This window comes from Piliocolobus tephrosceles, chromosome 19 (assembly GCF_002776525.5).
Source record: "Piliocolobus tephrosceles isolate RC106 chromosome 19, ASM277652v3, whole genome shotgun sequence".
NCBI classification, from domain to species: domain Eukaryota; kingdom Metazoa; phylum Chordata; class Mammalia; order Primates; family Cercopithecidae; genus Piliocolobus; species Piliocolobus tephrosceles.
In genome coordinates, this window is record NC_045452.1 from 31,205,227 (window position 1) to 31,215,943 (window position 10,717).

A 10,717-nucleotide genomic window follows, 5' to 3' on the forward strand; every position below is an offset into this window, starting at 1 on the left:
ATTTGAAGTCCCAATTTCTATGCTAAAGCAAAGCATCATAAGTAGCAATAGAATCAGTTCATCCTGCATTTGTTTTTCCCCAGCGAGGAGCAATCAATTACCTGAGAGGTGTCCGTGGCTGCAGCCAAACGGTGACCCAGCAAGGTGCAATTGGCGAAGTGTCACTTTTATTCATGGCCTCAAATCTGAGAATGGGCTCCTCTGCATTTTAATTATCGGAAAGCACTTACTACCCTTGCTTTAATGAATTATATAAAATTTAAACACATGCAATTATATATTTTATAAATAAAAAGCTGTGGGATTGCCTTGAGGGTGCTGCGGCCACCAGCAGAGCTGTATTTACTTTTGTCGCCCCATCCTCCGTCCCTGCCAGGGTCTCCCGGCCTCCTACCTTGACCTGCCTGCATCCCTCATTTCCTATGGCCTGGCTCTTCCTCTGTCTCCTGTGAGCTGTGAATGTTTAATCATGAGGTGGAGACTCGCCCTTTCCTCTGCTTCGTCCCGAAGGAGAGTAGGGTGCTCTGGTTTGGGAGGGAACCCAGGAGCATGCCTCACTGTCTCTGCTGGACACCTTTCTCTGCAAGGCTGAGGTGCTCCTGCTAAGGGCCAGCCCTGAAGCCCCTCCAGGGCCCTCCTCCTCCACACATGTCACTCGGAGACCGGTTTTGTCCTCTGGGCCCTACAGAGCACCCAGCCACGCCATTCTGTTGGGCATTTGTCACCTGGGAGTCGAAAGAGGCTGTGAACAGCTCTTTTCACTCTCTTCTCTCCTAGAACCCAAGAGCACCACACAGATCTTTACAGGGGCTCCTGGGTGTCACCCGCACATTTTTAGATGAGCAAATCTGATTCTGTGAATGATGGTTTTGTTTGCTAAGAACCAAGACCTGAGGAGGTGTGTTTATCACAATGCGTAGGCTCATCACAGTTTTTGTCTACAGAAAGCCTCGTAAATCCATCACCAAAGCATGAGACCTCTGCTGAAGCCCAGGGCCAAGTTTGTCTTGGACAGGTGCTCACCAAGGAGGGAACAAAGCCAGGGTCTAGGCTGGGAGTGGAAGAGTCTCCAGTGGCAGGTGGCGTGGGCAGTGTGGGAACAGCGTGCATGGTGGAAAAATGGCAGGGGTCTGAGATTAGCTTGGCCACACTCTTTAGGCAGCCCAGTGCAGATTCCCAGTCCCCTCTCAGACCCAACATCCACTGTTTCCGCAGATACAATTTTGCAAGCAGTCATGGCAGGCACAGAGGGGTCTGGGCCCCGAGAGAACCAGCATTGCTTCATTTCTCCTCTGGAATCATGGCTCTGCAGGCAGGATGTTGGGGACAGAGTGACGCAGGCCCACCAGGGCCCCTCTGTGGCTTTGTCTATGCAGAAACTCCACAGGGCTTTATTTCCCCATTTTGTATAAGCCTTTCCAAAGTCACATTCCAGAGCCCCCGAGCTATGCCCCGATTCATCCGCTGACCCGTTGCTCTCCCGGGCCATGGAGGAAGAGAAGTCCTTCCGGTCCTACCTCATGCTCCAGCCCTGCATTTGCTGGGGAGGGACGCCCTGCAGCCTCAGGCCCCAGAACACGGCTTGTTCTGCTTATACAGGGAAACCCTGGCATCGAATGCCTGCTAATGTGGGTGAAAGTAATTTCTTCAAAATCACGTTAAATAAAAGGTGAAACAACGTTTAAGTCAGAGAGTGGTTAATTGTCTCTCTCTAACGAGCAACTGACCTCCAGGGCCCAGTCGCTCCGGGAACTCCTTACCCACCACGCTCTGGCAGCGGCGCCGAGCACAGGGTGAGCCGATGAGAAGGTTGTCCTGGCCAGGAGCCCAGCTTGGGAGGGACCCTGCTTCCTGCTCCTCCTGGGAAGGTTTCCGGGAGGGGCCAGCTGTTTCCTGTTCCTGGGTACAGACGCTGTGCTGGGGGCACAGGCTGGGGAAGGAGGTGCAGGGAGCAGAGGGCGCGGGTGTGAGTTGGAATGAATGACCAACTCTCCAGCAGACCTTTGGTGGCTGCCTTGTTGAGAAAAGCTGCCCCAGGGGCTGCAGCCTCATGCCCAGCACTGTCTGGTGCTAGTATCCCTCCCAATCCCGATAGCTGGTATTGCCGGGTTTTTATTAGGCACCAAACACGGGGCTAACACACAGCCCACAGATAAAGCTAAAGACGAAAGGAGGATCCCGTGGCTGTTTGAATGCTTAGCCACTCCCCTGTCATCCAATTTATGGAATGCAAAATCAGCACCATGCTGGCCTCGGCGTGCTGCGCAGACAGTGTGTGTCGCAGTCATCCCACCCTAGACCATTAGGTTTCCACTTTTCCTCGTATACCATTATTGCTTATCATTTATTAATATGAACCCAAGTGGAATAAAATGATATTACAGCAAGATCTCCATTGCTTTCTATATTCCAACTAGGTACATTGTCAGTAAACAACGTCTCTCTCATTAAGCATTATTGCACTTAGGAGCTATTACCAGTGAGGCACAGAGACCCTGCTCCCCAGGCACTGGATTTCATGGTTTCTCTTTTACAGGTGGCCTCTGACACGGCCTGGAACAGCCAGGCCACAGGTATGTTGAGGGGTTAACAGAGGTGTAGTTCTTGGGACCTCTGTAGGCTTCCTAGTGGGGAGGAGGATGATTTTCAAAGCTCCTCTGAACAGAGGGAGGTGGGGGATGGAGACGTGGGGTCATCTTGTTTGCACAGACTGCTCCCCGAGGGAGCCCAGCCCTGTTCCTGATCCAGGCACCTGCCTCGGCTATCTGAAAGTGTAATGCTTTGCAGCGTTGGATGTTGAGTGATTGACAGGGCGATGAGAAATGAGTAAGGGCGCAGTGAAAAAAATGCCAGGAATGGCAGCTGCTCCCGGCTGCGTGGCCCACACAGCGAGCACCCCTGGGGCCTCCTCACAGCTAGTGAGGGGCTGACAGGGATCCCCAGGGACATGCAGTGGGAGTCCAGCTTTGGCCAAAGTGTCTTACTTTGAAAGTCATAACAGACAAGAATGTTCTGCCTCCTTCTCTTGGCAGAAATTGGGATCCATTGAAGGGTTTTTTTGCTCACTGGGCTCTGCGTGCCTATCTGTGACCCCATGTGCCACCCACTCATCTGCTATTCCCTGGTTGCCCTCATTCACTACACTCCATCCAGCCTGTTTCTTTAGTGCTGCCCAAGGCCCTAACGGGTAAGGTGGAAGCAAAGATGTCCCCACCACGAGGATGGGACACAGAGTCCTGGCCACTCAGGCAGCTCACCTGCTGATCCTTCTGGAGGAGTTGCTCCCATTTTCAAGGTTCTTCATGTAAAACATAGGCTCAAATACCCACAGGACCCGAAAATAGCCACTCCCCAAGTTGAATGGCATGACTCCCAAGTTTCTTCTCTCGGGGGAACAGGCCCGGAGACACCTGGAGTTGACCATCCTTGAGGCTGTGAGGTGGCCTCGCTCACTGCGAAGAACCAGGAGAGGCAGTCTGCTGGGCTTCCTCCTGCACCAGAGCACAGGTGCTTGGTTCATCTTACTTATGTACCTGTCAGGGTGGGGTGGGGTCTGAGCATGCTCAGTATCTCTGCCCCATTCCCTCCCTCAGACCTGGGGAGCAGGCAGCAAGGAAGCTGGGACCAGCTGGGTGGCAAACAGCCCATACCTTAGGCTCCTCCTTGGGGCCCGGGGTGGCGTTCTAGGATGCTCCAGGCCTTGGACTCTGGGATCCTTCCCTCTGATGTCTGTGTCACAGAGAGGTGGCCCAGCAGCCCAAGGCCAGCAGGGGCTGCCACTGCCCAGCCCGAGAGGAGCTCTTCACCCCAGGCACTGCAGGTCGGAGCCAGCTACACCCAATGATGGGCCCTAGAAAACCCTCCTGTGACTCTTCTCCAAGACTCTTGCAATGCTCTGCTGATGGGCACTGAAAAGTGAGTGCAAATTCCGAATACCTGCATGCATTCTAAACCTGTTACGGACTAGGTTCTCTGTGTTCTTATGACTGTATGACCAGGGCAAAGCCATCTGTATCCCTCTCTGATTAAATACCCAGTTGGTGTCTGAGAAGAGGAGAGCCCAGCAGATTTTGATGACTGCTGCTCATTAGCTGTTAAACTAAGATATTGTTTTTATTAGACCTTATCTGAAGAACCAGCCAAGCACGGTTTTTAATGAGAAGCAAAGAGTGAATGAGGCAGCTATAGGACTTGCATATGAAAATGTAGGAGTGTCTGATGAAAGGCAGAGAAATCTCATGCCCGAAGGATCAACAGAGGCATGTCACCAGGAAACCGCACGGTTCTGCGCATGCTCTTAATTTTTTCCCCCTCATCTCAGCCTGCAGTAATATTTTAAGTAGAGCCCAATGATGTATAAATTCATGTATTTATGCTTTTTTTTGCCCATTTGCTAGCCTGTGTTCTTGTTTGGGCTTTTGTATTTTTCTCCTAAATTCAAAGCTGTATCCTCCACACCCCCACAGGCTTTGGGGAGTGGTTGGTCAGCCGTCCTGGCGAGAGCCTTTCTGTCTGTCTTACCTTCTGGCCTGGAACCCAGCTCCCTGGGCTCCCCTTCCCCAGGCCCCTCGCGGGTCTCACCAGTTTACCTTGAAGGAAGGCAGGTGCGGCAGCAGCTTCCCCCCGGGGTGCCTGCCTCCTACTGGGAGGCATTGCTGACTCGCAGGAGGTGGCCCCTGCCCGGGAGGCTGGGTGTGCGGATGCGCTTCTCCTTTCCCTCCTACGTTGACCAGCCTTCCAATCCCCTCTTTCAAACCCACCAGGAGCTGTGCAGGCTTCGGGTTCGACCTCTCATTGGCTCTGTGCTCCTGCTCACTGCTTCTGTATGTGGACTCAACTTCCTGGGTGACAGGATCCCATCCTCCCCGCAGAGGAGCCATGGAGCTGCACGCAGGGTCCCAGGACCGCACCATCTGTGCATCTGCAGCAGCACCTGGGCCTTCCCCAGACCAGGAGGAGCTTCATCCAGCATGGGGACCCTTCAAATCGGAGACTCTCGTGAGAATAAAGCAGGCCCTGGCCTCTTGAGAAGGGCAGGTGGGTGGGGTCTCCGGGACAGCAGGAAGGGGAGCCACGTGACATCCTCACAATGTCCCTTTCATCGGCTGACTCTAAGGTGGCTTTACACATTGTCTTTGCTCAGCTGCCACAACAATGCACTGCAGACAGGAGGCTTCGAGAACAGATACTTATTTCCTCACAGTGCTGGAGGTTGGGAGCCCAAGGTCTAGGTGTTGGTTCCTTCCGAGGCCTCTCTCCTCACCTTGTAGACGGTATTTTCTCTGTGTCCTCATGTGGGAGTCCTTCGTGTGTATCTGCAACATCATCTCCTCTTCTTACACGGACACCAGTCAGATGGAAGCAGAGCCCACCCCAAGCATCTCATTTAATTTCCAGTCAGATGGAAGCAGAGCCCACCCCAAGCATCTCATTTTAATTTAATTTCCCCTTTAAAGATCCTGTCTCCAAATACAGTTGCATTCTGGGGCGCTGGAGGTCAGGACATCAACATAGGAACTTAGGGAGCACAGTTCACTCCATAATACACATGAAATTATTTCCTGAAAAATTTTAAGATCGATGCATTCACAGAGCCCTGATTAGGAGACCAGGAGGTCTGTGGCCCGACACCCACTCGCAGGGCATACAGCGAGTGCTGCCACCTGGGCAGAACCAAGAGATCCAGGTGTGGATGTTCCTGCAGCCACCTGGCCCTCGGGCCTCTGCTGTCTTCTTTTCCTCTCGTGCTCCCCAGCCTCCAATCCTCGGTTCCTACCTGCCTTCACCGTTTGCCTTCCCGGACCCCAGGACACAGGGTTCAGGGCCCGCGCCATCTCCGTCCGTTGAGTCTGTCTGTGGGACTTGGTTTCAGGTGTAGCACTGGGTCCAGCACGTGCTTTCGTGAGGGTGCACCGTGACTTCCCAGCTCCATGATCATTGGGGCCACATCTGACCCCCAGAGATTTCCAGTTTCCCAAATCTCAGGGCTCACGGGTGCTCCCAGGACCCTTCCAAAGCAGCCATGGGCTTTGGAAGGGTCCTGTCTTGTGAGACAGTCAGGGGTCTCTTGTGAGACAGTCAGGGGACACAGCTGAGATCCTGAGAGGCGGTTACCACAGGGCCCAGCAGAGATTCTGGCCGGCCTCCCTGCACAAAAAACGAGGCAGGTATATTTTTATCTGATAGGTTTTAGGAACATTTTTGAGAATTTCTAAAGTTACCGAAGAGAGCCAGGAGCATTGGGCAACTGCTTCCGTGCCCCTCCTCCCCACTGGGACTAGTGGGGTCGGCCCTGTCAGGCGCTCACAGGGCCCCTCCCAGGTTGGCTGTCTTACTTTTTAAATTGCAAGAAGACACTGTGAGGAACATGTCAGCTCATGTGTGAATGTGCGCGGCAGTCACTAAAGCAGACTCCTGGTCCTTGACACTAACAGTAACCAGGACAGTTTCGTGCCGGGGGAGGGGCCACTTAGCCCCATCCATTTTGTAGGACTGGCAATTATGCTGATACACAAAGAAGATTTTCACACACCATCACCCGTCGGTTCAGAGAATGTGGGAAACAGTATTTGTTGAATGAATAAATGAATGAATGAATGAATCGATGAATGAATGAAGTGTCTTAGTCCACATTGGTGAATGCAGGCTCCCTGGAGGAGACCGGGCACTGTATCCTTAGTATTCATTCTAAAGTCTTGTGCCTGAGTTTCAGATACTCTCCTTCCCTCCCCTCCCCTCTCTCTCCCCCTCCCCTCCCCTCCCTTTCTCCCTCCCTCCCAACAACCATCCTCACTGCTTCTAGAATCCGCCTGCTCTGTATTCTTCCCCAGCCGACCTCCTGCCCTCCATGGAGACGTGTCTGAGGGAGGAGGCAGCAAGGTGCAGCCGTTTTCTCAACAGCCTCAGGGGAAGGGATTGACTGCAATGTGGAGGGGGTCCCAGGGCCCCCACAGTCCAGCAGCCCCCACCGTTTTCCTGACCTGGTCTTGGAGCCCCGGCACTGACCCAAGGAGCCCGAAGACCGTAAGTGGAGCTCACCGCTGAGCTGGGACTGTGCTTCGACTTGAGGCTACTTTTTGAGGATATTTTTCTTAGAGACCCAAATGTCAGAACTCTGTGTAACCAGCCTGGACTTCCTGAAACTGAAGTGGTTGTGGGCCCCGGAGGGCTCTGAGCATCGTTTTATTAGAAAGGGGGATTGTCACCTTCAAATAGATAATGGCCATAGGGGGCTTATGCTCACACATAAGCCAGGGGACCCTGGAAACCTCATTTTGTTTGTGAGGGGTTGGGGAGTGCAGGCCAGCCCTGACCTTGCCCTCCTTGCTGCGGATCAGCCTCCAGAGATGCAGCAGCTGAGACACGCTCACGCCTTATCTCACAGTCTACAGGGCAGCAATGGAGCAGGCCCAGCTGGGTTCTCAACTTACAGCCTCACAAACCCCAATCCAGGTGTGGGCCCCGCTGAGACCTCGCGGGGAGGGTCTGCATGAAACCGCTCCATGCTCACTCGGTGTGTGGCCGACCCAGGTCCTGGCAGCCGTGGGTCTCAGGTCCCATTTCCCTGGTGGCTGCCAGCCCCAGGCCACGCTCTGCCCCTGGAGGCAGCTGGGATTCCTGGCCACAGGGTCCCCTCCCTCCGCGAAGCCCGCGGTGGCGAGTCAGGTCCCTCTGGTGCTGTGAGGTTCTGACTTCACCTTCTTCCACCAGCGAGGGAAGGCACTCTCTGCTTTCGAAGGCCCACGTTCAGCAAGGGGCCCCCTGCGAGACCCCGAAGACAATGCAGAAAAACACGCCAGAGAAATGCAGAGAAAAGAACATGCAGGGTCCACGCTGCACCCTCCGGGGTCCCTGGGCTGCGGGCTGTGAGGGTTCCTTTCGCGTGTCCACTGATCCGGGCCGCAGTGCCCAGGCATCTGGTTAAGTGCGATTCTGGACAAGCCTGCGAGGGTGTCTGCGGATGGAGTTAACATTTAAACTGGGGGACTGAGTATGGCCGATGGCAGTGGCTGGCCCCACTGCCCAGTGTGAGGGACCTCCAGCCTGGGATCCTGCTCTTCTCCAGCCTTCGGACTGGAAACGAAGCACCAGCTCTTCCCGGGTTTTTGCTGCCTGCCTCCATCGCAGCAGGAGCCTATTTCCTGCAATAAATGTCCGCTCACCTGTGTGCCTGAGCGCACATAAATCTCCGCTCACCTGTGTGCCTGAGCATATTTCACACAGATAAGCGCCTTAACGTCTCAGGCAAGGACGGCTTTGCTGTCTCCCCCAGCTCCTTGGAGACAGTGGAGAGAGACAAGCCTGGTCCAGAGCACAGCCAGCCTCTCGGGACCACCTTGAGCCGCTGGCACCAGGAGCTTGGAGCCCACAACATTCCCTTCCCTTCCAGCAGTGCAGAGGATGAGATTCCCATCAGCTTGGGACACCGAGATAAAGTAGGGAGTTCTGGGGGGCAATGCTGGGGACTTCAGTGTCATTTTGAGCCTATCTTGCCTTCAGCATGGGCAGGAGCTGCCTGTGAGAGTCCCAGCCCACTGGTCTGTCTCTGCCCCCCAGGGCCTGCACTCCGAAGGGGCTCAGGAAAGCTTGAGGAATTAATGGGACCCATGTGAGCAGCGTCCTAGGGTGGCTAAACCACCCAGGAGGGACCCAACTGGGGACACCCGCCCAAAGGTGTGGCCCCTTCATGGCAGCCCAGCCCCTGGGCGTCTCCTCAGAGAACAGGAATGGTGGTGGCTCACCCTCCCTCTGCCACCGCAGCCAGCCCAGGGGGAGACGGTCCCGGTGGGAGCTGTGGTCCTTCAACAGGGCAAGTGCAGAGCCTCCTAGGCACAGTGGCCGCCCCGGGCTGCACCCTGATGTCTCCCGGCCACGACACCCGGTTTTATTCACTTCTACTTTGCAGCTCCATGTTCAGGCCTGTGCAGGTGGCACCGATAGGACTCACAACACTGGAAGATTCAGCTCAAAGATAAACGTCATTACGTTCCCTCATCTCTCCCTGTGGTTTACTTTCCTACAATACTCTTTCCAGCTGATGTTATTCTATGGTTTACGGATTGAGAATTCTTATGCTTTTCCTTCAGACAAGGGGATACTATGTTGTCCAGGAGAAATTCCAGTGAAAATTCAGAGAGTTCCAGGCAAAAGGGATTTTGTGGTTTTTGTTTATTTGTTTCGGATTTTTTTTTTTTTTGCCAAGACATTATGGACTAATTAAAGGAAATGTGCGTTTATGGTGTGGGAACTTTCTTTTCTGTAACAGTCGCAATTCTTCCCTTTTCTTTTAGGTGATGGAGACCCTGAAAGGCCCGGTTTTGTGAGAGAAATGTGAGTTTTTCTTTCTATTTTCTCCTCGGACTTGATCATATTGAAGTATAATGCTTGGGTGGAGCCAGCCCCTCCCCCGGAGGTCACTGAGCTTCACAGGACGTCAGCCCATTCCCAGGAGGTCACTGAGCTTTGCACGACGCTAGCTCTGTCCAAGTCAGGGTCCCTGCACCCCTAGTTTTCTGGTCACCGGGAGAGCTGTCTGTCGAGCCATATGCTGGAGGTGGGCGGGAGGATAGGAATAGAAACTCCTCATGCAGCCGGGTCAGGGCACTGACAGCCACATTGATGTCCACGGTGTAACGGTCACGGACTCTGTCCCCAAATTAGCCCATTTTTTACAAAGACGGTCATTGGGGGAGGCTGTCTGTGAAACGGAGCCCTCCATTTCGGCCGCTCCCACGTTGGGCCCAAAATAGCTGCCTGCTGGTCATCACTTCTGCGATCGCACTTTCATCTCCACTCAATTACACCGCTGCCGCGTATTTCTGGGCTGCTGGTTTATCATGTAAGAATATAATTTAAAAGTGATCTGCACCTCACATTCCATATTTAGAAAAAAATTAAGTAAAAAGTAATGAATGCCACCCATCTCTCGACAATTATACATAGAAACCTTTCAATTCTTCGTGCAAGATGCAGAGATGAGCCTGGAAGTCAGGGCGGCTGCAGCTGACGTCAGGTCTATACTCGTATTAGCAGCGAACCCACCATCAGGAGGGCAGCTCTTCTTGTTAAGTGGACCTGGGATGATGTTGCCCTGACCCAAGATAATGAATTCATATTTTAAATGCATTTTCAATTTAGGATGTATTTTAAAGCAATTTGCAATTTGTAGACAACTGTAAATCAGAGCATTAAATTAATCACGTAATGAATATGGTAGAGCCATTTTTGTAAGGCAAAGGAGCTTATTTTCCTTCGTCTTTATGGGATAAGTAGATCCTGCACTTTGGAAACGAATAAAAAGCTCTGTATTTAAAACACAGTAGCTCTGAGTCAGACTCCACTGACCTGTCCATTTATAATTCACATCGAAGGCATCTCTCCCCAGGGAAGAAGGAAACTACAGCTACACAGCTGCTAGATCCACACCCGCTGAGTTTAGGTCTCCATCAGTTGTAGGGGCAGTGGACATAACCCAGGAAGGTATGACTCCACTGCCAGCCCAAGCCAAGTGACTTTGTGTGAAGGTCTCTTTCATGTCAAGCTGTGTCCTCACTTTTGGTTACACAGCATCAGTGTGGGTCCATCTCCCCTGGGCTGTGAGGCCCCAGAAACAGGGACTCTCTGTCTTCACTCTCAACTGTCATTATGGCCTGCCTGGCACATGACTGGGCCAATGGCATTGAATGGATGGATGGATGGATGGATGGATGGATGGATG